The 27,732-nt window shown below is 36.4% G+C and overlaps 1 long non-coding RNA gene and 1 pseudogene across 2 annotated transcripts; both read left to right on the forward strand.

Moving 5' to 3' along the window:
• The first annotated feature begins 1,433 nt into the window (after nt 1-1,433).
• On the forward strand, nt 1,434-17,414 carry LOC147542794 (uncharacterized). Its single transcript, XR_015223123.1, has 3 exons — nt 1,434-1,540; nt 10,107-10,554; nt 15,844-17,414. It is a non-coding gene; the product is annotated as an uncharacterized LOC147542794 (long non-coding RNA).
• Nucleotides 17,415-24,736: 7,322 nt separating this feature from the next.
• LOC147542795 (RING-H2 finger protein ATL46 pseudogene) lies at nt 24,737-26,982 on the forward strand (annotated as a pseudogene). Its single transcript, XR_015223122.1, has one exon. The product of XR_015223122.1 is annotated as an RING-H2 finger protein ATL46 pseudogene (transcript).
• The last annotated feature ends 750 nt before the right edge of the window (nt 26,983-27,732 follow it).

The following is a 27,732-nucleotide window of genomic DNA, read 5'->3' on the forward strand; positions in this document are numbered from 1 at the left end:
TTTCAACGACATTTGGAGGGTTTTGAAGTTTGAAACACAACATTATTGGATTATTTAATGGTGAATTGATCAAAACCTAGGAGATGATTTCAATATTTGGTGGATTGATTCTGGTAGTGGTGGTGTGATTCTGGTAGTGGTGGTGATTTGTGATGGTGTTGTGGCGGTGGTGTGGAGTCTGTGGTGCGGTTTTCTAGCGGCAACGACGGTTTTCCAGTGTCGGCGGCGGTTTTTCGGTGACGGTGACAGTTTTCCGGCAACAAGGCGGTGGTTCTTTCATTAGTTTTACTGTACTATTTTGTCGACCTTTAGGGTCTTTTTATTCACGATCTTTAGGATCTTTTGTCGGCCTTTAAGGTCTTTGTTTGAGTCTGTGTCTAGTCCAATTTATTTCTCTTCATGTGGCACTTTGCATTTAAAGGTATGTAACTCTCATTAAATTTTCAGATGAGAGAATTAAGAATGATGTATCATCCATGTAAGCTACGTGATTTTATCACTTATTAATGGTAATGGTTCCCCTGACTTCAAAACAAAATATTTGGTTATTCTAAATGCTAAATGTACAAAGAAGCTTTGACAAAATGCTTGACAAAATGCTAAGTGAACAGTCCCGATCAAAGTCAAACTTTGAAAAACTTTGATCAACTTTTGTCTTTTAGTGAAAATGAGTCATTAAGTCAAGAATTTTGTCAAAGACTTTGTACATGTAGCAATCCCTTTCTACTATTCATTGTTCGTGACCATATATACCATCCATAATATCCAACTGTATAAAAGCCAAAGAAAATAGCAAACTAGTGGCAAAAAGGGTAGTGATTGAAAGAAGGGACCTACAAGAAATAAGAGAGAGGCACACCAGATAAGGAAGAAAAAAACGGAACTCATGTGGAAGCATGTGCGTTCCGTTCCCCACCACTATCCCCCCCAACTAGCAGCTTGTTTCAAGACTCCAGCTAATAAGTTTGGTTGATCTCATGGCTCACTCATTAACCACCACCACCAATCCATTCATGCCACCACCACCACCACAGCCACCACCACCACCTCCTCTCACTTCCCGACAACAATCTCCTTTTTATCTCTCTCTCTACCCCTTGTATGAGAAAGAGAAACTCCTAGCTAGTACACAAACCTGTCAAAACCATTCAAAATCTTATCTTGACAGGCTAACCTTTCCAAGTAGTTTTTAATTTCAATTTACGTTATGTCTTCCTTTCCATTTAGGGAAATGATAAAGTTACAAAAGATTTTGACAAAAAAAGGTTCCCAGCTGATGTGGCGGGTGTGGTTTCAAATTTTGACCAAATCTAGGCCGTTGAGAGATGAAAATCACAACCGCCACATCAGCTGGGAACTTTTTTTTGTCAAAATTTTTTGTGATTCTAGCATCTCTCTTCCATTTATAGTGTGCCTTTTCATCTTTCTCTTTTGTCCAAGAACCATTTAATAAGAGAAGCAACTAATGAGTTGGCCTCCCCATGCTTCCACCTCAATGTGCATGTTAAAACCTAATTTGCATGTGTCTGTGCCCTTTTGAGTAAGTTATTTCATCATCATTTTAAATTTCTAAATGATTCTCAATTTAGACCTACTTTATATCTAACTCAAACAAATTTAAAACTAGTCGGTAAAAAAATTTTGAAACAAATTGTGTCTTATCGCTTGAGATTGTAATAATTTGAATTTGTTATAGGATTGTACGAGTGATCATTCTTTCGGACTGCTAGTGATTTTGTCAGTTTTAGATTTCACAACTTTGAAACGTGTCAGTAAGAGGTTGTTTAAACCTTTTTAAGGGAAACCACATTTTGTCTCTCGTGGATATGTTGTTGTTTTATAACAAATTATACTAAAACCACGTTGTAACAAAACTCTTTGTTTTGATAATGTATGTTGGATAAATGGCTTCCAAAGCCGTTACGTCCGATAGTCCCACTTGAGGAGAATAGTCGGTCTGACCAAGGCGGGTCGGGTCGGGTTTGGGAGTTCTGGAGTTTGGGGGAATTTAGAATAAAATAAATACTTTTTGGTATTTATTATTTCTAAAACTCTATTATTTGTTTCCTTGTGGAACAAGTAACAGATAACCTCAAATCTCACGACTTCCTTATTCTTCTCCACGTTTTCTGGGAAACCCTAATAGGGTTTACTTGGTCTATAAATAAGACCAAAACCAGAAGAGAAAAACACACAACTACTAAGAAGGATTCATCTTCAACTAAATATCGAAGTCGATTTTCTGCTTCTCCAATATTGTCTTCTTCAGTGCAGTGGAAGATGGTAGATGTGGTAAATCCTTGGGAAGTGTTCGGAATCATACAATTTGCACCGAGGTTGTACCGAAATCACTTTCAAGGCAGTGGCCTCCATACCATGACACATCAAACTCCATTCTTGTTTTTTTCTAAGAGATAATACTTTTCATTGATCCAACCCTATATTTCCAACAATTTGAAAGTGATTTCCTTGATCAATGGAATTATTATTTAATCAACGGGAGGAAGAAGAAAGAGAAGAATGGTTGATGAACCTAACTAACCCCTCGGGTTTCTGTTTGATTTTGATTTACCGTAGGGATGTTCGGTTTGAACTTTAACTTCAAGCAAATTCGTTGGTGCTAGTTTGGTTGTTAAGAAAGGGAGTTTAAAGAAAGCTGGTTAATTTCTAGGGCAGTTGTTGTACCTTATCTCTTTATTTGATAATATAGTGAACCTCATTCATCACCTTTTTATTATCTTAGAGAGAGAGAAAGAGTTTATACCAGTGGTAATAAATAGCATCATCACTCAGAGGAAGAAGGTCGTGGGAATTGGGATTAAAGCTTTCTTTGTGCTCAAATCTGGTTTTGAGTTTCTAAGGGCTATATACTGCTTCTATATTTATTGTGAAGAATCTAGAAAGAGAAAAATCCAGCAATGGAAAATTCAGTATCAGAAAATTCAACAAGAAAATAACTAAAGCAATGTGATATTATTCCAGTTGTTGAAACCCCCGTGACAGATCATCATTATGTCGGTTCTTCAAGAAATCAAGAACTCGACAGTCACAAGATTGGAGTCAAAGGTCTTCTTAACTCAGAAATTCCAATCGTTAATTTCTCCGACTTGAATTCTTACCATGGACGACTCTAAATCGTCTTTACAATCGGAGAAGCTAACATCACACGGGATTGTCAGCGCAACTTCAGGTGATCTAGCCGGTCCGGTAAAGGCAGCGAAAGGGTTGAATCTAGCCGGACTGGTCTAGAGTATCAACGACAAGAATTTGAGAGTTCAGGAACAAATGCGTATATTCTCTTGGCCGGAAATTCAGGGTTTCCGATCGCCTCCTTTACATTAATCTATCCCTTGATCTGATTTTTGTTTCTGTGTTTAATCTTAGAGATAGAATGCTCAGATTTAACTTTCATGGTGGTATTTGTTAGAAACAGAGAAGAAGATTCCTTCCTAAAGGGAATTTCAATCTTCTACCATGGGAAAACTCAACCATCGCTGTTGGGAAAGCAATTCCTGCTGAGGGGCACCTTTGTTTACTACTATAGGAACCTGATTGTCTGCTGGAAGGAGGAGAGCGCCGTGAACAAGAGTCAACAAATCCCAGGGAAGTCCTTTTAAATTAGCTTTTAATTTTCTAGGACTTTTGGTCTAATATCATGTACTGTTGTACTTGGTTTATGTTCTTATTTCCTTCTTAGTTGATGACTTTGATTTCAGCTTTCATTTTCCTTGTACTGTGCTTTAATGGCGGTTGAAGAGAGAATTGAGGAAAGAAGACAAACTAGAGAGATAAAGTCATGGGATGCTCTCTCTCTAAAACAGCAACGAAGCGAAAAGGGATGAAGCCTCCTAGTTCTTTGAATTTTGAAGATACTCTATAGAGTATTCTTAAAGAACAACCCTAGTCCCTAGGGATAGTGGTTTAAAGACTAAGGGAAAACGGGGTTGCGGATGACGGACATTGAGACCCTAATCGAGAAGGGATCAAAGCTGGACATCCAGACTCAGTGTGTTCGGGACCCCCCTTGAAGCCAGGGCAGTTATCTTCAGGTACCTCGTTCCACTTAATATTAGTTAAAGTACTGTGAGTATTTTCTAATATTTGAGAACAACTTTTGAAATTGCATGATAAAATCACTAGTCCTGCTATATCGTTCGATATTCTTATGTGTGACATGGTAGAATAAAAACATGTTAATTATGTTTATTTTGAGAATATGAAAATTGGTGAACGTATAAGTGTAGACGATCTTGATGATCACACTAGATGTCATGTTTTTGTAAGCCTAAACATGTTATTCACCTTTTAAGCATGTCACAACTAGATTGATAGAATTATTAGAACTAGTGCACTCAGAGATTTAGCTGACATCAATAACTGCCTAGCAAAGAAGGGAGGTAAAAAGTACTTCATAGATGATTGCTATAGGTACACGAGAGATTACCCTTCTTGGGCTTAAGATGTAGCAAAAGAGATGTTTCTGAAATATAAGGTTGAAGTAGACAACCAACTGGACAGGAAATTAGAAAAGGTCTAGATCAGACAGGGGTGGTAAGTATAGCGCTAACACCCTTAAGACTTTCTGTGAGGAACATTGAATAATTCATGAACTTAGTGCCCCTTATACGCCACAACAAAATGGTGTATCTGGAAGGGATAAGATGACACTTAAGAACTTGAAGAATGTCATGCTTTTAGGTAGCACTACCAGAGGACCTGTGGGGGAAGGCAATTGTATCTGCCTGCCACGTGTTGAACATGGTACCTCATAAAGGTGTTAGACAAAACAACCTTGAATTATGGAAGGGTTTTACACCTAACCTGAAATTTCAAGAGTGTGGGGGTGTCTAATAAATGTGGGTAGACCTGACTTTGGGAAAGTCACTGTTGGACCAAAACTATTGATTCTGGTTTTGTTTGTTATGCTCATAACAGTGTTGAATATAGATTCATGTTAGACAATAATGTTATGATTGAATCTAGAGATGCTGAATTTTTGAGCATGTGTTTCTTTTGAATCTGTCTGTTGAGAATGTTCCTTTGCATGATAAGTCACTTACTAGCATACCTTTGCATGTTGAGATGCCTAATAGTATGCCTCCCTCTAGTTCTGCCATTGATGACACCTTAGTTGGAACAGAACTTAGGAAACGTAAGAGACGTAGGATAGAGAAAACTTTGCCTGATTTTTCCACTGTTATTCTAACTGAAGGTGTAGACTGGCTGAATGATCAGTTTGTGTCTAGTTTCTAATTGAGACTGACCCAAAGACTTATCATGAGACCATAACTTCAGTAGATGAAAGCTTGTGGAAAAATGTCATAAAAAGTGAGCTAGACTCTATCATGAGGCGCTGACTTCGTCACTGCTTTTCTGCTTCTGCAAGTTTAGACTGGTCGAATGATCACTTTGAGTCTAGTTTCTTAACTGAGACTGACCCAAAGACTTATCATGACGCCAACACTTCAGTAGATTAAAGCTTGTGGAAAGAGGCCATGAAGAGTGAGCTAGACTCTATCTTAGTTAATCACACTTGGGAACTGACTGACTTACCTAAGGGTGTAAATCCATTAGTAGTAAATGGTTGCTTAAGAGAAGGTTAAGACTAGTCAAGACCATAGAAACGTATAAAGTTCGACCTGTGAATGGAGGCTTTACACAGAGTGAAGGACTTAACTACTTTGACACTTACACTCCTATGGCCAAAAATCACAACTGTTAGGTCACTTTTTGTCTTGATTGTCTTGAATGACTTAGTGATTCATCAAGTGGATGTCAAGACAACCTTCTTAATTAGAGACCTAACTAGGAAACTTACATGTTTCAACTTGAGAGGTTGGTGGTTATTGGTCAAGGGAGTAAGATGCATAAACTGAAGAAGTCCTCACATGGTCTAGAACAGACACACATGGAATGTCATGAGACATTTGATAATACCATGTTGAGTAATAATTTTACTGTGAATAACTTTGAATCCTGTGTTTATTCTAAACAGTATAATTATTGGTATGTGACAATATGGATATCTGTAGATGAGATGTCTATTTCTCGTGCTAATGAGACCATAGATAAGTATAAAACCAAACTAGTGATTACAGGTTTTACACAGGAAGAGAGACTTGACTACTTCGACACTTACTCTCTAGTGACCAAAATTACTACAATGAGATCTCTCATTGAGTTGGCTGCTTTACATGACGTAGTAATACATCAAAGGGATGTAAAGACAACCTTCCTGAATAGAGATCAAGATGAGGAGATTTATGTGTTTATAAGTCTCAACCCGAGGGATTTGTGATCCCTGGTCAGGAGAGTAAGGTGTGTAGACTGAAGAAGTCTCTCTATGGTCTAAAACATGCACCTAAGAAATGGTATGAGAAACTCGATGATACCATGCTAAGCAATGACTTCACTATGAATAACTCAGACTCGTGTGTTTATTCAAATCAGCGTGAGTCCAAATATGTCATCATTTGTTGGTGTGTTGATGACATGCTTATCTTTGGTGCCAATGGAGATAATGTGAATGAGGTCAAAACCTTTAAGTCATCTAAGTTTGAGATAGAGGACTTAGGAGAGGAAAATGACTTCTTGGGGGTTAAGTTCAAGAAAAACCCAAATGTCATCTCTCTAAGTCAATCTCCTTGTGTTAACAGACATTAAGAAAGTTCAACTCGTTTAATGTGACACACGCGAGAACTCTATTTGACCTTGACATAGCTCTAGTTAAGAATGAATATGTTTTTCCTAACCAAAGTATGTTAAGATCATGGGAAATGTGATGTTCTTGATAAATTACACTTAACCTGATATTGTCATTGCGGTTAACAGACTCATTAGATATACTCATAACCCTAGTAAGGAACTCTAAAATGTTCTTCATCGCTTGCTTAAGTACTTAAGAGGCATTATTAACCTAATGTTTGCAGTAAAGTAATTTTTCTGCAGCTTTGGAATGTTATTGTGATGCTAACTGAGTAATTAACAACGATGAAGTTTGTTCAAGCTAGTGGTTATAATCTTATCTTTGGTGGAGGTGTTGTGGCATTGAAGTCTTACAAACTGACATGCACAATGCGCTATACTATGGAGTCTGGATTTATTGCTTTTGACTAGGTAGGTCAGGATGTTGAGTGGTTGAGAAGTTTTTTTTAGGAAGACGTATCACAGTGGGGGAAGGAGATGATGTTATATCTCCTTTCATAGTAACTCACATGCGAACATTGTGATATCAAAGGATAATGTTCACAATGGCGAAATGAGACACATCCGGATACGGCAAGTTGCAGTAGAGCGTAAGCTGAAGTATTGTGCGATAGCTCTAAAGGATGTGTGATCTGACCAGAAATTGACAGACCCACTTCCGAAAGGCTTCACGAGGAGATTGATTCTCGAGACGTCGAGATAGATGAGATAAAACCTGTGTGGCTGATCTCTTACTCCTATAGGGTGGAGCAGAGCTAGCTGAGTACAGAGCTTCGTTGAGCAAGTCAGAGTTGGACCTAAGGTTGAGCATGAAGCTCTTAATGCATTCATATCCCTTCGTGGTGGTCCTATTGAGACGGACTTGATGAATGCACCGATTGATGAATGTGTTCATAACCTTTATGGCGGTCATACAGAGACAGACTCGATGGACACATAGTTGCCGATAATGTGAGGATGAACTTATAAAAGTTCTTAATGCATTTATAGCCCTTGTGGTGGTCCTATTGAGAAGGACTTGATGAATGCACCGATAGCTGATATATCCATTACCATAATGGTTGTCCTATTGAGACGGACTATATGGATATATAGCTGCTGATGATGATGAGGATGAACTTTCCAAAGTTCTTAATGATTTCATGACCCGAGTGAGGGGTCATTGTCTACACTGAGGTAGACTTAAAGAAATCACCTACGTGAGCCCGAGGGTGGAAGGCCGCCTTCTATGGAAGACATACAGCAGTCTTCTTAAAAACTCATTAGACCCAAGGTATGTTCAGGGCCTACTAAATGAACATGAACGAATCGCGGAGAACGTAGAAAGTCACCGGGTATCGTATGTGTTGTGGGGGTCTCAACTAAGAATCTCCAAGTTCAAGAATCATTTCACTTGGTTGTTTTATTCTTGTTGTTGCCCCACTTCACTATGTGTCAATTCAAATCGAAAGATATTGAACACTTAAGTACATGTCCCACTTAGGCTCGGTATTTAGAAGTCTTTGTAATCCTTTAGTGGGGGATTGTTGGATAAATGGCTTCCAAAGCCGTTACGTCCGATAGTCCCACTTGAGGAGAATAGTCGGTCTGACCAAGGCGGGTCGGGTCGGGTTTGGGAGTTCTGGAGTTTGGGGGAATTTAGAATAAAATAAATACTTTTTGGTATTTATTATTTCTAAAACTCTATTATTTGTTTCCTTGTGGAACAAGTAACAGATAACCTCAAATCTCACGACTTCCTTATTCTTCTCCACGTTTTCTGGGAAACCCTAATAGGGTTTACTTGGTCTATAAATAAGACCAAAACCAGAAGAGAAAAACACACAACTACTAAGAAGGATTCATCTTCAACTAAATATCGAAGTCGATTTTCTGCTTCTCCAATATTGTCTTCTTCAGTGCAGTGGAAGATGGTAGATGTGGTAAATCCTTGGGAAGTGTTCGGAATCATACAATTTGCACCGAGGTTGTACCGAAATCACTTTCAAGGCAGTGGCCTCCATACCATGACACATCAAACTCCATTCTTGTTTTTTTCTAAGAGATAATACTTTTCATTGATCCAACCCTATATTTCCAACAATGTATTATAGGATTGTATCGACCAACTTGTCGAAAGTGTTGATAATATCTTCTACTAATTTAGCTTTTAAGGAATATCACTAGAAAAATGTGTTTAAATCCTTGCGACCTTGCGAAGAGCTAGGTTGATGTGAATTTACTTTACACCATAAATATAGAGAGAGGGTATTGGTGGTTTACATGTTGCCATCATAGACAAACCACATGAACTCCTTGTGGGTATAATACATAAAAAAGAATCACATGAACAACCACATGGGTTTCTCTTTTATCATTGAATGTTCACACGAGTGTGTGTTAATTTTGAAACATTACATAAATATAATCTCTATTATTTATTTAATTTGTACCAACTAATTATTTGCATGCAGATGAAAATCCTATTACAAAATTGGTTATGGGCTCTCACCTATTTCCATTTTATTTTATTGATTGTTAAAGTACCCAAAAAAATCTGACAAAGGAGATCAAAATCGTTGGGGTCATAATTGGTTCCAATACTAAGTACAAGTAAATCAATATAGTAGGGAGGAAGATCCAATTTCCCAAATTCTTTCTATTTTAGTACTAATAAAATTTAAAACCTTAAACAATTTGAGGACTCATGCTGACGTGGTTTTTGCGAAGTCGAGTTTTCTCATTAGGTTATTTACTTTTAAATTTTATTTAAGGCAGAGAGTCAGAATGCAAATTTACAGACTTCAGATCTACTAATTTAAAAAAATAGTCTTCGGTGTATCTCTTTAAAAGTGGGTTTGGGTCTGAAATTGATAAGTAATCGAATAACCATTTAGAAAATAATACTAATATTTACATACATATATTGTTAATTTAGAGAATGATAATATTTATATATATATATACATGTGTATATTGCTAGTCATGATATAGGTATACTCTTTGTCTTCATTCAAAACCACCACATGAAACATATATAGAGCAAGGACCACATAATTAAACACTAGTTATTCATATCGTGGTCATTTGATCCAAATTTAAAATCGTTTATCATAAAACACCAAAGTATAGAGCGTACCCCATTTTGAAACTTAGTCAGTCGGTAGCACATCTATTCTAAATGTGACAACAAACAAAACGCATGTGATAGACGATGTATTTTTTCTGATTCACCATAAATCATCAACCATGTACATGCCAACTTACCGTCTTTCTTTATAAATATGTGTCACACTAGTCACTTTGTCCAAGGAGTTACTTTGAAAGTAAAATTTGTGAAAATTCGTTATCGAACTTGTACTATTATTGATAATATGCAATAATATTGGTTTATGAATAATTCTTTCCATCTTCAAAAATAGGTGGATGGAGATGGAAATGTATAAGGAGCAAGTGCGTTGCACATGCCAAAGGATTTCCAGGATTACTAACGGCAGGTAGATATTGTTCCAAGAAACATGAATGGGTAAATTCTATTTTGGCCCCCTAAAATTGATCAGCTCATCAAAATGGCTCTTGAAGACCGTCACCTTCCAACATGCCCCCCTAAATCACCATTTGTCAACTTTTCCTGAGACACTAATTAGTTTTCTTTATGTACCCATTTTTTCTTATGACATTTCTTTTAATATTTATGATTCTCTAGCTCTCAATAAATTCTTTGTCGACCATATTCATCATCGTTGTCATCGTCGTCGCCACTGTAGTTGTCAATCGCAACAACGGAGTGGGAGAGAGGATACATTTCACTCTTCAATTTACGAAAGAGAAAGGTTCTCTCTGTCCAATTTACAACCCAGAGAGAGAGATGTGTTAGGAAAAATAACCTAATTAACTTGTTCAGTAATATGAAGATAAACGATGTGAAAGTAAAAGTAGAGACACCAAGATTATTTAACGTGGCAAAAAACCCCTCCAAACTAGAAGGTAAAAAACCACGGGACCTAGTCCAGAAATCTTCCACTATAATTAAATAATGGGTTACACAATTCTTCAAGATGTGTAGAAACACTCTTGGACAACTCTTCACCAAACCTATGGTGGATAAACTGAACAAAGAAACAAAGAAATAAAATCTCTTACTCCTTAGGATTTGAACAAATCCTAGATTACTAAAGGTTGAAGAAGATAACCACAAACTAAATTGCTTCACAAGATTAATAATCTTCTTTTCTTCAAACCAATATTCTGCTCTTTCAATCTCTCTTGAAAGAACCACTTCAGAAATCTCTCTTTCTCTGACTTCTCTTTGTTCTGGAAGTTGTTGTGTATAATCTCTTCCCTTTCACTCCCTTTTATAATGATAAATAAGGAGGTTTACCTATAGAAATAGGAATTCCTTTTTTAGGCTTGAAAAAATAGAAGTTTCTATTTTTTCCCCAAACAAGGAATAAGGGAAATCCTATTCCAACTAGGAGTCCTTTAATTATAAGGAGGGACCCCAACAAACTCCCCCTCCCGACTTATGAAGATGGACCTACCATCCCCAAACCTGCAACACTGCTACATAGCTCATGTTTGCCTTTGGGTAATGGTTTTGTCATCATATCTGAACCATTGTCGTCAGTATGGATTTTCTCGATCTTCAACACCTTTTCTTCAAGAACATCTTGGATCCACTGGTATCTCACATTTATATGCTTGGACTTTGAATGGAAACTAGAATTCTTACTGAGGTGGATGGCACTTTGACTGTCGCAATGAATAACATAATTATCTTGTTTCATACCAAGTTCTTCTAACAGTCTCTTCACCCATAACATCTCCTTGCAACATTCTGTAATGGCAATATATTCTGCCTCTGTAGTAGATAAAGCTACACACTTTTGTAATTTAGATTGCCATGACACTGCTCCCCCTGAAAATGTAAATAAGTAGCCTGATGTGGACCTTTTAGAGTCTACATCTCCTGCCATGTCTGCATCTGTGTAACCGACTAATACTGGCTTATCATTACCAAAACATATACGAGCTTTAGACGTACCTCTAAGATACTTCAGAATCCACTTCACTGCTAACCAATGCTCTTTGCCTGGATTAGCAAGAAATCTGCTTACTACTCCAACTGCAAATGCAATGTCCGGTCTTGTACACACCATTGCATACATCAAGCTTCCTACAGCTGAAGCATAAGGAATTTTCTCCATTTCTTCTTTCTCACTTCTAGTTGATGGACACTGATCACGAGTCAACTTGAAGTGAGTGGCTAATGGACAACTCACTGGTTTTGTTTTGTCCATATTGAACCTTTCTAGAACCTTCTCAATGTATCTTTCTTGTGATAGCCAAAGTTTTCCAGCTTTCCTATCACGAGAGATATGCATGCCAAGAATTTGTTTTGCTGGACCCAAGTCTTTCATATCGAAATACTTGTTTAGTTCCTTCTTTAACCTGCTAATTTTATTAGCATCCTGACCAACAATCAACATATCATCAACATAAAGTAGAAGTATAATCAAATCTCCATCAGGAAATTTATGAACGAAAACACAATGATCTGAAGCCGTCCTGTGATACCCTTGATCCTTCATGAATGATTCAAACTTTTTGTACCACTGTCTTGGTGCTTGTTTCAGCCCATATAAACTCTTCTCTAACTTACAAACCAAGTGTTCCTTACCTTTAACTTCAAACCCTGTTGGTTGTTCCATATACACATCTTCCTCCAAGTCACCATGAAGGAAAGCGGTCTTGACATCTAGTTGTTCAATTTCTAGGTTCATACTTGCAGCCAATCCCAATACTAACCGTATCGAGGACATCTTCACCACCGGAGAGAAAATCTCATCAAAATCAATACCCTTCTTCTGCCCAAATCCTTTCACCACTAGGCGTGCCTTATACCGTGGTTGTGAATTTCTTTCTTCGGTTTTGATTTTGAAAACCCACTTATTTTTAAGAATTTACTTATTCTTAGGTTTTTCAACCAACTTAAAAGTGTTGTTCTTATGCAATGATTCAATCTCATCTTGCATAGCTTTCAACCACTCCTTCTTGTGTTCATCATCTAGGGCTTCTTCATAACACTGTGGTTCTCCACTATCTGTAACCATCACATACTCGTGTGGAGGATACTTGGTAGATGGTGCTCTATCTCTAGTCGATCTTCTCAATTCAGCTGGTGGTTCATGTTGAACTTCCATTCCTTGCTCAACATCATCACCCATAGGAACATCTTCATGAGCTTCATCTTCATGATTTTGTTCTTCACCTGCATTATCATGCATAACCTTAGAAGAGATATGTGGATCTAGATCAATAAGATCATTACTATGATTCTCATGCTTCTCAACTTTCCCAAAGTCCTCAATGGTTTGATTTTCAAGAAAGACCACATCTCTACTTCTAATAATCTTCTTATCGACTGGATCCCATAACCTGTATCCGAACTTCTCATCTGCATACCCTAAAAAAATGCATTGCTTGGCTTTATCATCAAGCTTTGTTCTTTGATCTTTAGGTATATGCACAAAAGCCCTGCAACCAAACACCCTTAAGTGTTCATAACTGACTTCTTTCCCAGCCCACACTCTCTCAGCTACATCTCCATCTAATGGTGCTGAAGGTGATAAATTAATCAGATAACATGCAGTACGCATTGCTTCACCCCAGAAGCTTTTAGGCAGCTTTGCTTCTGAGAGCATACATCTGATCCTCTCCACAATAGTGCGGTTCATGCGTTCTGCTACACCATTTTGTTGTGGAGTTTTGGGAACTGTCTGTTCATGTCGAATACCATGGGTTTTGCAATACTCTTCAAACGACCCGATGTATTCTCCTCCATTGTCAGTGCGAATGCACTTCAATGATTTTCCTGTCTCCCGTTCTACCATGTTGTGGAAATTCTTGAAAACTGCAAGTACCTGATCTTTGGTCTTTATGGCATATGCCCAAACTTTCCTGGAAGCATCATCTATAAAAGTAACAAAATACAAAGCACCACCAAGTGTTTTGACCTTTAAAGGTCCACAAACGTCAGAATAAACGAGCTCCAAAACACTGGATTTTCTTTCAGACGCATTCCTTTGAAAGGAAACTCTATGTTGCTTTCCTACTAAACAATGAGAACAAGTGTTTAAATTTATACCTTTTATGTTCGGTAAGTCTTGTCGTTTAGCAAGGATTTGAAGTCCTTTCTCGCTCATGTGCCCGAGTCTTCTATGCCAAAGATCAGTGGAATAATCTTTTTCAACGGCATTCAATTCTCCTTTACACAGTTTTACTTGAGTCCTGTATAAAGTACAACACTTCGTCCCTCTTGCTATCACCATTGACCCTTTTGTGAGCTTCCACTTTCCATCACCAAAGTGACTGTGGTACCCTTCATCATCTAATACTCCGGTAGAGATTAGGTTATATCGAAGATCTGGTATATGCCTCACATTCTTAAGAATCAATGTACTCCCTGTGCTCGTCTCGATTTTCACTTCTCCAATTCCTACGATTTTAGAGAAACCTAAGTTTCCCATCCTGACTTTGCCAAGGTCACCAGTTCTGTAAGAGTTAAAGAAATCCTTACATGGAATAGCATGATACGAAGCACCTGAGTCAACCAACCATGTTGTTTCTGGTTCTGACTCATTCATACTTAAGCAAGTGTCTCCACAACCTGAGAGTAAGATAATGTCATCACCTGAGGCAACTGCCGCAACATTATCTTGTTTTTCATCATCCTTTTTATTTTCCTTCTTTGGTTTCCTGCAATCACTCTTGTAATGACCCATTTTTCCACAACCAAAACATCTAACTTCTTTCTTTGGTTTTGATCTCCCCCTTGACTTATCACGGTTATGAGGTTTTCTACTTTTACCTCTCCCCCGTCTTTCTGTAACAAGTGCCTCTGAATGAGACTCGTCTGACGATGATTTCCTTCTTGTTTCTTCATTCAACAAACTACCTGTTACGTGATTCATACGCATTATGCCATCAGGAGCAGAATTGCTAAGAGACACCACCAATGTCTCCCAACTATCTGGTAAAGAATTTAGAAGAAGTAAGGCCTGCAACTCATCATCCAAAACTAACTTCATTGCAGAAAGCTGGTTTACTAGACTTTTCATCTCATTCAAGTGTTGAGCAATTGAGGTTCCTTCTTTATATTGTAATTTTCCTAGCTTTCTGAACAAGTAAGCCTTTTTGGCAGCTGTCTTCTGATCATACAATTCTTCTAATTTCCTCCATAGACTATAAGCGGAAGTCTCCGTTGATACATGATGAAAAACACTGGGTTCTACCCATTGTCGAATAAATCCAACAACCTTACGATCTAATACCTTCCAGTCTTCTTCATCTATCTTCATCGGTTTTGTACCGTGATTTTCAATGGGTGCAGCTAGGTCTTTGCAGTATAACAAATCTTCCATTTTTGCTTTCCACATCAAGTAGTTTTCTCCATCTAAACTAATCATGCGATTAGTATTCACTTCCATATTTCTGAACAATAAATCCAACCTTAGCTCTGGTACCACTTGTTAGGAAAAATAACCTAATTAACTTGTTCAGTAATATGAAGATAAACGATGTGAAAGTAAAAGTAGAGACACCAAGATTATTTAACGTGGCAAAAAACCCCTCCAAACTAGAAGGTAAAAAACCACGGGACCTAGTCCAGAAATCTTCCACTATAATTAAATAATGGGTTACACAATTCTTCAAGATGTGTAGAAACACTCTTGGACAACTCTTCACCAAACCTATGGTGGATAAACTGAACAAAGAAATAAAATCTCTTACTCCTTAGGATTTGAACAAATCCTAGATTACTAAAGGTTGAAGAAGATAACCACAAACTAAATTGCTTCACAAGATTAATAATCTTCTTTTCTTCAAACCAATATTCTGCTCTTTCAATCTCTCTTGAAAGAACCACTTCAGAAATCTCTCTTTCTCTGACTTCTCTTTGTTCTGGAAGTTGTTGTGTATAATCTCTTCCCTTTCACTCCCTTTTATAATGATAAATAAGGAGGTTTACCTATAGAAATAGGAATTCCTTTTTTAGGCTTGAAAAAATAGAAGTTTCTATTTTTTCCCCAAACAAGGAATAAGGGAAATCCTATTCCAACTAGGAGTCCTTTAATTATAAGGAGGGACCCCAACAAGATGGTGGTCCCTCTCTCCTTCTGTTCGACCTATCAAAGAGATAAAGAGAGAACATCTCTCTTTTCGATTTAAAGAAAAAGAAATTGAATTAACATCGAGCTAGTATCATATTCAAACCTGGAATTAGTGAAGATGAAGATAACACAAAAGTGAGAGAAGTAGTAAGAGTGAAATAAGAAGTGTTTTTTGTGCCTAACGGAAAAGTGGACAGGAAGATATTTTAGGGGGGCATATTAGAAGTAGGTGCTCATCTTTTAGGTACTATTTTGGTTAGCTGGTCATTTGAGGGGGCAAAATGGAATGAACCTAATAAGCTAGGGTGAGTGAAGGGGAGATGGAAATTGTAAGAGAGGGAGGGTGAGCTGGTGTATACGTGCGAGTGAGCTGTATGACACGTGCGACATGTCAGGTGGCTGAAAATCACTCTACGTGGTCCTCCTCTTCATTCATGTAATGAAACGACAACAGACAATGCGTGTGTGATGGAGAGTGAACAAGTTTCATTTTAGAGAGAGAAAGAGAAAGTAATTAGAGAGAGAAAGAGAGAGAGATATGACTCCCAACCCCAACCACATCACTTTCTCTCTCTAGAAATCATCCCTCACTACATGCTAGCCTAGCTAGCTAAGCTAGTTGATGTAATATTAGGCGTTGACGCACATGCAACTGCCATTTTCATGGACCTCTCTTATTCCCCTTCCCCCTCTCTCTCTATATATAAACTCATCTTCTATCTCCCAAGTAGTAAACACCCACACCACCCCACACCATTCTCTCTCTCTCTCTCCCTCTCTCTCTCCACTCTTTCTCTCACTACAATTCAGTAATGGAGGACTTGGGTTTGAGTAAATCAGGAAATAAGGTGGATAAGATATCACACTACAAGAGGAGATCAACAAGGAGATCATCAAATAGTAGAAATGGGTCACTTAGAATGAAAGTGAGAAGGTTACAAAGGTTAATACCAGGTGGGAAAGGGTTAAAACCAGATAGGCTTTTTTTACAAACTGCAAATTATATTTTGCATTTGGAACTTCAAGTCAATGTACTTCAATCTCTTTCTAATTTGTACAAACCATGATCATCATGATGATGTTCTCTTGAATATATAGTTCGAAAACCTGTCACTTTAGTCCGTTAATAACATGTATATCTCTCTACTGAGGAGACCGACTATTATTCTGTATCGGAAAACAAAGAATAGGATTCTCTTCCTCGTCGAATTCTCTTATGCCTTTTTAATTTAAACCATACTATAATATTGTTATTTTATGGCCATATTGATGAAGAAATATGTTTATTAGTTCCAATTTTTTTTCATCTCTTATTTTTTTCACCAAGCCCTAAACACAAGACATGGGTATGAGCTACCTAGCTTTCATGATCTTGTAATAACGGCCTTGTGTTGGATTTTTTTCATTCTCCTTTTATACTTTTTTTGTATGATTACATATTGGAGATCATAAGTCATTAATTTCTAGGGTGTACTTTCTTTTTTGTCTTTGTTAAAGAACAGCTAGGTGTGTGTATTAAGGGATCTATATATTATATATTCTTCTTTTTTGAGTTTATATTATCTACCTATTTTCTCTTCAATGTTGTTTGTTTATTAGATTTTTAGTTAGGGTTAGGCATACCATGTAGTCTTTTTGCTCTTAACCCATTTTTCTCTTGGTACTTCTTGTGAGCTTCAGACTGGTCTGAGTCTGTGTTGTTCAAACACAGCATGGAAGTCCAGAATGCCATCGGATTGCCCCAGTCCACAGGGTGCGAAAAATGAAGCGGGCCAAGATATTGGGGTGCCTATAGATACTCCCATCTGTAATTATCAGCCCAAGTGTTTATAGGCACCCCAAATTTATAGGCCAAGAGTAAATTTAGAGTGCCTAAAGACAATGCAGACATGTTTTATGGCTCTAAAAAAGCCCCTCCTCAAACATAACATTCTCACTTCAGAGTCCCATCTTCACTACACAAAAAAAAAAACAAAGATTACTATATTGGTATCTCGATGGGGGATGTGATTATATATCTTGAGACTTGAGGTTCCAACAATATGTAATTTGGATCAAACACTTTAAATATAATCATTTTTCTGTTACAAGGTAATGACCATTTTTATGGCTGCGAGAATAGTCTCACATTGGACAATGGGTATCTAGCAACTAAGAATATAAGGTCTAGGTCCTCTCCACTCATAGTCAATTGATTTTGAGTTGGATGACCACAAACTTAACATGGTATCAGAGCTAGGCCCACACGTGATAGGTAAAAAGGCACACGTGTTCCACGTCGCCCGAAGAAAAACACGTGTTAGGTTCGAAGAACCCTACACGTAAGGGTGCGTGTGAGAATAGTCTCACATTGGACAATAGGTATCTAGCAACTAAGAATATAAAGTCTAGTCCTCTCTCCCTCATAGCCAATTGATTTTGAGTTGGATGGCCACAAACTTAACAATGGCTCATATTTGTTTGGAGCCTTGGAGGACTTATGAGACGGACTATTGGGTTTCATGATAGGTGTGGTCATTGTCAATCATATCGTTTGTAGCATGCATGTGAGGTGACCATACTCGTCCCTACATGAACCCTAGCTACAACCACATGCACTTAAAATGTTGCAACAAATTTCTTTATGCTAATGCAAAGTTTTAATTCCTTAAAATAGGAAAAGTAAATGGACCTAGACAATTCTTCATACATGATCCACGAATGGCTCAAAAAAAAAAAAATCTTCATACATGATCCACGAATGGCTATCTTCAACAACCATGATATAAAATTGCACGAGTAATCTATATAAATATTATAGAATTTTTCATAAATTTACTCACGGTCATATGATAAAAATTACACAACATATTCTAATTCGTACAAAATCTGATCAAGCTCGTCAATTACTTTTTTTTTCTGTGGTCAAGTTGAACACGGAAAAGTTTAACTTCGCCTTGAAAATTGTTGGATTGAGCATCCTCCCTTTGAAGAACTAATTAGCTTTTGGTGGCGTACGAATTGGCGTAAAGTAAGCATTAGATAACAAGAATCCTAGCTTGTTCACAAGGAAGAAGAGATTAAAAAAAGTGGGACAGACTAGAAGAGGATCAATTCTTAGATTGATAGAGTCATAGAGATATATTAAGTTAGGCCTTTTCCACTAAGGCGCCTATGTCGGATGCCTCAAATTCTTTCTTTTTTTGGTTGAAAGGAAGGACTCCAATTATTGATAACCTTATAAATGCAAGGGAGTATATATATATATATATATATATATATATATATAGGTTTATGGATTAGATCGAAACAACTAGGTTTTGTTTGCAAATTAGAAATAGGGAAAGCTTTTGATCATGTAAGCTGGAATGTCTTGATTATTTATTAAGGTTGATGGACTTTGAGTCTTTGAGCGGCCATGAAAAAGATGGTTAAAGTGGTGTATCCCTACGCTAAGATTTTTGGTATATATTGATAAGTGGGAAATCGTTCACGCTTTTAAAATTCTAGAGGGCTAAGGCAAGGTGACTCTTTATCCCCATATATCGTCATTCTAGTAGTAGAAATTCTATCCAAGCTTCTTAAGAAAGCTTTCGAGTAAGTAGGAGCGTTTGTAAGTGACACATCTTCAATATACCGACGGTATACAATATCATTCAAGATAATTACGAGTCTAAAAAGACAATGTAAAAACTCAAAACACAATTAGAAAACGTTTTGTCAAATATCAAGGCAAAATGCGAAAACCACTAATGTCACTGATGTACTTAACAGATAAATGGATAATATATTTCAATGTCAGATGTGTTTACACATTGACGTGATTATCATAATCATGACCTAATAAAGTCTTTTTATAATTTTAAAACTAGATTTTCTTTAACATAATAAAGTCAATTGAATCGATTTTGTTCGACTATTTTTTTTGGTAAAAGTCTTGTGTCCCCGTGACTGTATCATCGGCCATATTTTATTAGTACTTGTTCATACGCATTCATTTTTTATACTTCTCGTGAATTTCACTTTCATTCATCACCTAATTCTCACAAGCAAGTTTACTTCCCTTTACCTCTTCCCATATCTCCATTTTTGTGTTTTGAAATGATGATTTAGTTTCTTCCACATTTGGGGTTTCACAGATTTTCTTTAGTTTGTGTTTTATGAATTTGTTCTAACTATTGTTCAATTTAAAACATGGGTTTGCCTGATTTTGAATTGAGTTATATATATCCATTAATTGCAAAGTTTCTACCCCTTCAAAGTGGTGTTTCATTGGTATTTGGATGACAGCGCCTAACCCGAAATTTGTTTCGTGTTGTTTGATGATATGTTTCCATGAGAATTTTCATGTGCTTGAAATCCTTAAAGTGTTTACAAAAAGCAGAGAAGTATGTAATGTCCATGTGAGTTTCAATTTTGTATAACTTTTATAGTGTCTCTTAGAGCATTCCCATGTGCCCATCAACAACGGTTTATGTCATCTCACACGTCGTATAGTTCACTCTTTGAAGTCACATATATAGTTCGAAAACCAGAGTGCTATTATTCGAAGTATTTGGTGGCCTTATACATATCTAGATTAAGACATCATAACCAACGCCACATCTCATATGTAAATACATACTAACTTTCGGGCTATATGAACGTTTGTTTCTTATATTCTTTTATCTTATCTTCAAGACATTGTTTGCCTTTTATATAGTAAGTAACATATTACTTTCGGAGAAAGAGCCTAAGAAATGAAATCCTTTTGTCAAAGAAACTTTAATCAAGATAGAAAAAGGTTATCGAAAACATGAAGGGACTGTCTTTATCTTAGGAAGTGCCAAAATGGGAATGCTTCTAAGAGTATATAACTTAAGGAGAAAGAACCTAATCACCTATGAGTGGACATTGGGCCTTTATATTGTCTTTTGGATCGGTTCACATCACTACCTAACATCGGTCTTCATTTTTCATTTTATCAGTCTTACATCATGAAAAACCTTTTCTTATGAGGGACACCGGCAGTTCGTTAGGCGGTACATTGTCTTTCATGTCATGGTTCTTCATGATAGCTTTCGATATCGTACGTTAGGTGGGTGCAGCACAAGAAATGAGCTTTTGATCGAAGAAAAATTATTCTGCACCATAATTTCTTTTTGCAGTTGTGCTAGTGCAGTACTTCTCTAGCATCTGAAATTGGACTGAGAAAAAAGCCCACTGGCCCGACCCCAATGACCGCTCAAGACTGAGATAGAGAATATGGGCCCCCAAAACTCATTACGGGCAGCACCCACCAGGTCCTTGGATCATTCCTGGCAACCTGAGAACGGTCTACAGCTTGTGACTTGTACATTATTTCAAATGGCAGGTCTCTTATGTTTAGATGTTATCAATCTTTCTCGGAGCGAATGTTTCCTAAGGGGTAACTTTATAATCCGTTTTAAATTCGAATTACTGCAATTATTTGTCAAAAATCCGTATCAATTATGAACATGGAAGTTTGCATATTATTTGTCAAAAATTCGTATCAATACCTCATGAGAACTCTATCATCGTATTACCATAACTTGCAGACCCTCGTAAAGTTTTTAAAATTTTGCTTCTATACCTCTTTTTTTGTTTATTGTCAGCGTGCCTCGAATTCAAGACTTTTAAGTTGGAAGACTAAACCTCTTACAACTCCAACTAAGGGTTGTTGACTGCTCCTATACCTCTTGCTTCACTAACCCTTCCGACCCATGAAATAGTGAATCTGCACCATTCATGTTGAGGAGGACAACATTTTTTATGTCATGACATCAAAAAATGCAATGACAATATTGTCTGTGATGTTAAACCTCAAAATAAGTCAGAAGGTATTCGTTCTTACCTATTGAATTCATCTAAGTATAAACCCCTATTTGTATATTCATGATATAGAGTGATATTTGAGCTCTTACAAGTATGAAACTAGGTTCTAGTGAGGTAAATTCACAAGCAGAGTAATTTATATGTCTAATTTTAGTCGTTGGTGTATATTTCATAGGCGAACTACTCGGAGAACTAGTTGTGGTATTTGGAATCTTTTGTGAATTGAATCTTGATTTCATAACATATAAAGCAAAATAAAGGAAGGAATAAAGCTTGTAGCTTTTTAATTAGGATCGCACTTAGAGGACAGTATCCTCTGAACACCAAATTCTCCCAATTGGTTAAAGTCACTATACTATTAAATATGAATTGGGACAGAGAAAATGCTACTTTTGTGAAAATGTAAAATCCTAAATTACCCCTTTACGAATGTCGAACTAAATTTCTATAAAACTTGTGTTAGAAAACATACTCTGAGAAAATTCATACAAAATAGGCTTTGATTTATGTGCTTTTACTTAACATTTTTGTATTGGAAATGCAAGTATGCAACTCCAATTTTGAAAATGTAAATATAAATTTGTCTTTGGAGATGTCATAAGAAAAATTTGTATTATGAGGAATGTGAATTCTAGAAACAAGCAAACATGTATAAATTTTATTTCGAAAGTCTAGTTTGTTTCCACAATTATTTTTCTAAAACGAATGCAAGTTTATTTTTCTATACACGAATTTCTCTGAGTGACGACTTCAGCAAATTACGAAAGTCTAGTTTTGTCAATTTTACTTGAGTAAGCATACGTAGATAAACTCTCACTTTTTTTTTGTCTAAACTCTTATTTGGGGAGTCATGTATGTTGGTTTAGTGGCCTCATTTAAATACAGGGAGGCATTTAGTTCCAATTTCAGAATGAAAATGAGATAAATAAACACAAACAAAATACAAGTTGTCATCCTCCATCTCTTTGTATCCAAAACTCCTGGAAAGATCTGGATCTAGATTCTAGAGTAGGTGAAAGTTTGGGTGTTAACCAATTTTCTAATGATATAGACACTAACCTAACCATTGGAAAAAAATTCAAGATATGTATATATATATATATATATATATTTAATACAGTATATTCAAGGAAATTTCTAAACCAATTTAATCACGTACCGACAGGTTACATCCTTTCTTTACTCGTTTATGGGCTTAAAATAATAGTCTCTGGTATTTATGACAAATTTAATTCTGTTTAAATTTAGTAGTGTGTCTACATTGTAAAGTTTTTAGATACTCGTACTGGTTGAGTTCTAATAAAATTTAATCCTGATTAGTTTATAAAGAAGTACGAATCAAACCAAAAATATAATTGACTTACAAGACAAATTATCTTGTATCCCAAACCATCTGTTTAGGACAAGCAATTGAAGAACAAGCAAGCTATATTAAGCTTATTTAAAGCAATTGAAAGTTTGATTATACCCTAGGGTTAAATCATATTTGGCTTGATTGGAGCTAGTTTGATTGTTCCATTTTACCTACAACAAACAGAACCAAGACCAACCCAATATGATTTATTCCATGTGACCTATTATAAGTGGCTTTCCCTGCCTTATTGTGTGCTATTTTAGTGATACTGTACAATTTACTCACATTTCCAATGTATGTTTCACCTAAATTTTATAATACAGTAATTTGTGCAATTATTGTCGTTACTCTATAATTAACACGATCGTAAATAATTATAGTATTAATTGTATAATTGTTAGCTATAATACGTTGTACTGTTATCTTTTTATGACTTAATCGAAATGAAGAAATTGTTAGCTATAAACTGTGATTGCTATAAAGGTTACCCTAACCAAATATAAATTATAAATTTTGAAATGAGAGGATAAAATGTTATGCGAGGGAAAACATTAATAAGAAAATGATGTTTATTTTGTATAATCATATACTATTTGTTTTGGGTTAGTTTGGATTTACAACTATAACTTTTGTTCAGAGCTTTGAAATTTAACCTACAAGTCTCAAAGGTAGATATAGACCATTTGTTCCAAAATGTAGGGGATCGAGGGAGCTACAGATGAGTTACCCCTTACATTTAAGGGTAGATGGAGATGAAGATTTCAAATCACTAGTGTGTAAATGGCTGGTGGAAGATCAAGAGAAGAATATCATTGACTTAAGAATATATGTGGCATGGTAAAGCCCGAAATAAGAACATTAAACCAAACATTTACCGAATCATTCAAGAGGCACAAATCATGTTACAAGAGTTCTCAGGTACTGAAATCAACTCAGATAACAGGTCAGACTCGATTCTTCGATTACTTCAACGATTTTGGGATTCACCACAACCGAACAAGTTGAAGATCAACTTTGATGCATCATTTCTTCGTGGCAGAGCGGTAAGCAGCACTCTGCCGAAACAACAACGGAGTTTTTGTTATGGCGCTGGTTCAAAGTTGGGCAGCAACATCAGTTATGGAAGCAGAAGCTAGAGCTGTTAGGTTGGCGGTCTATTTGGCAATGAAGCTCCCGGAGTATGAGTGTGTAATGGAAGGTGATGCGATGAATGTGATCCATGCTTGTGTCCAAAAAATTGGAAGAGTCTCCATGGGAAATTAGAGCGATCATTATGGAAATTCAAGGTGAAGTCTAAAATCTTCGAAGTAGTACATTCCAATATTGTCCTCGTGAAGCAAATATAGTAGCACACTTGTTAGCAAAAGATTACTTTAATGTTGATCTGAATCAGACTCTGGAGATTTATGATACTCCTAGATGCATTATAAGTCAATTGACGACCAATTTAGCCAATATGGATGTTTGCTCTGCGAGCTAATAAAGTTTGACAATAGCCTATTCCCCTGAAAAAAAAAAACTATACTAATAAATAAGGACTAATTAATTTTTTATAGGTTGGATAATTAATTGTATTATCTGTTATTGGTGGCTGATTAATTGCTATTATATCTGAATTTGACAACTTCATTAGTGGCAGCAATAGCATCTTCTAGTTTAGTGGTACATAAATTGGTAGAGTCATAGAGATATGTAATTATGCCAAAAGATCAAACCTTGCTCTGAAAAAGTTGAAAGAGGATTTACCCCTAAAATCTCTCATTCAAAAGATATTGGTACATCAAATCTAAAGGCCAAAGAGATCATTGTGAAAAGACAAATATACCCCTTTGCCATTGTTACTCATTTTGGCTCTCTCCCAACATTTCATTCAAGCACTTTGGAAGCTTATTAGTTACTGTACTACCCATTTCTTTCCCCACACACCCTTTTCTTTCTTTCCCACTATAAAACAATTTTTGAAGTTATAAATCTCCTAGAGAATAAAAATTCATCTTGTCTCTTATGTTCTTTAGGGTTTCCTCTTCAACTCTGTTTAAAGATCACTATACAAATTGAAATGAAATTGGGTCTTTTTTTAATGGTGGGATTCTTTCAATCTGAGGTAGGTAAATCAACCTTTACTTCCATCTCTTATTAGTTCCTTTCCTCTTTATCTTACTAAGGTATTTGTTAGATCAAGTTGGTCTTTTTGATTAACTGATTTCACTCAAATCTGAAATTTGTTTGATACCCATTTGATTAGATGCATTTTTTTTGTGTTTAGTTGTTGAAGTTTTTGTGTTTGATCTTAGTAAGTTAAGTGAAATGATGGGTTTTTGAGCTTACCCATTTTCTCAATCTCAATGCATGAAAAAAGGTTAATAGGATTTGAGCTTATTGAGCACAAAGATTAGGTTTTTGTTTGATTACAGTAAGTTGAGAAGAAAGATGGGGTTTTGAGGTCTACCCAAAATCCAAAATGGGTTTGATTGAATCTGAAATCCAGAAAAGGTATTACCTTTTAAATCACCCATCTCTTATGTATTCTGTAATTTCTCCCCCTCCCTCTTTTTCTCCATCATTTTCATCTCCATATAGTACTAATTTTCAGAAAGATTCAACCCCACAATCATCATCATCATCATCATCATCATCTGGGAGAATCAGCCCAGCTGTTCTTTTTATTATAGTTATCTTAGCTGTGATCTTTTTTATTTCTGGTCTTCTTCATCTACTTGTTAGATTCCTTATAAAGCAACCATCTTCTTCATCAAACTCACAATCTGGCAGATACCCAGAAATGTCAGGTTCTGATGTTCTTCAAAGACAACTTCAACAACTCTTCCATCTTCATGATTCAGGTCTTGATCAAGCTTTCATAGATGCCCTTCCTGTTTTCTTGTATAAAGAGATTATGGGTCTCAAAGAGCCATTTGATTGTCCTGTTTGTCTTTGTGAATTCTCAGAAGAAGATAAACTTAGATTGCTTCCTATGTGTAGTCATGCTTTTCATATAAACTGTATAGATACATGGCTTCTCTCAAACTCAACTTGTCCTCTTTGTAGAGGAACCCTTTTCACTTCTGGGTTTTCCATTGAAAACCCAGTTTTCGATTTTGATGAACCTAGGGAGGAAGATGGATCACAAGTTGATTGTGAAGTTGGGTTTTCTTCTGGTAAGAAACCAATAGAAATGGATGAAATTGTCGGCGAGAAAAGGGTTTACCCAGTGAGACTTGGAAAGTTCAGAAATGTAAACAATGAAGCAGGGCCAGTAGCTGCAGCAACAGCTGCAGCAACAGCAGCAGCAACAACAACAACAGGAGTAGTAGGCATTGAGAGAGAAGCCGAAACAAGTAGTCGAAATTTAGATGCTAGAAGATGTTTCTCAATGGGTTCGTTTCAATATGTCGAAGCTGATTCAACTCTCCAAGTTGCTTTATCCCACGATAGAGATGACACCAGTGATTCTCTGAATGTTTCGAAAAGAAGAGTACTAGTTAGAGGAGGAGAGAGACAGAATGGGAATTCTTCGAACGATATCGATCATATAGAAGGGAAGAAATTGAGTAGTGCTAGTAAAGGTGAAAGTTTCTCAGTTTCGAAGATATGGCTTTGGTCTAAGAAGGGCAAATACCCAAATACTTCTTCGGATTCTCATATGGGTTTTCATTCTTCTCTCAATATTGGCCTTCCATGTACTGAAAATGAAAGAAGAACTAATCAAGGATTAAAAACAACACTTCCCTTATGATGAAGGTACTCTATCTTGTATTTTCTTGTTTAAACTCATTCAATCAATTAATCCAAATTGGTTTATGTTTCTTTCTTCTTTTTGATGTTTAGTTTTTTTTGGGGATGCAAATTAGTCTGAAATTTTGTTTCTTTTCCATACTTTTGTTAATGTACTTTAATTTTGAATGGATGTAAAACACCTAAGAGTATAAGCTTTAACTAGACCTCTATATTTCTCTCTTTTGTCCTTTCATTTAAGCTTTTCATGCTTTTAGAAGGGACTCATCTGTAAATCTCATAAAAAGAAGAATCAATAATATGTGTTTAGGCATCGGTGGATCATGGCAGAGTCGGCTAGTGGCCGACTCTCACGCAAATATCTCATGTGAGAGATCTGTGTATATATGAGTTTCTTTCACCCGTTATTAGGCTATGATTTGGTTTCGGAAATAAAGATAGTGGGACCTTACTCATATGTAGTGTTCTTCATCAATTAGTTTATATGAGTTGTGTACCCAATATTTTGAGTGTTGGGTTTCTTTCATTATTTGCTTTTCTAAATGCATATCCATTTTTTTTCTTTAGGTTTTGTTTTTCTAATAGAGTGTCCTCTCATTTGGGTTGAGTTGGAATGTTGGATATTGATGGTGGTGGTGGGTCTAGTTGGTGCTCCTTGAAAAGTGATTCCAAGGATCTTAGTAATGAGAGTCAGATTTATGATCTGAAAAGTCAAAACTAGTTGATTTTATTTTCTTAGTGGTAGATTTGGTGGTGGGGTTACTATTATTTGATTATCACCTACCACCTTGGGTGGTTTCTAGAGTTCCCAACTCTGAACACCATTTCAATCTGTTTTCAAACTTCATCTTATTCTCATGTGAAGTTTTCTTGTTTTCCTCTATCTCTCTCTCTACTCTCTATGGGTGACTTGGGGATGAAATAGTTTACCTACTCCAAGAGACAAGCTTAATAATGGTCAAATTTGTCTCC

Source organism: Eschscholzia californica, unplaced genomic scaffold (assembly GCF_041429995.1).
Source record: "Eschscholzia californica isolate CP2 unplaced genomic scaffold, dmEscCali1.0.p SCAF_4, whole genome shotgun sequence".
Taxonomy (NCBI): Eukaryota; Viridiplantae; Streptophyta; class Magnoliopsida; order Ranunculales; family Papaveraceae; genus Eschscholzia; species Eschscholzia californica.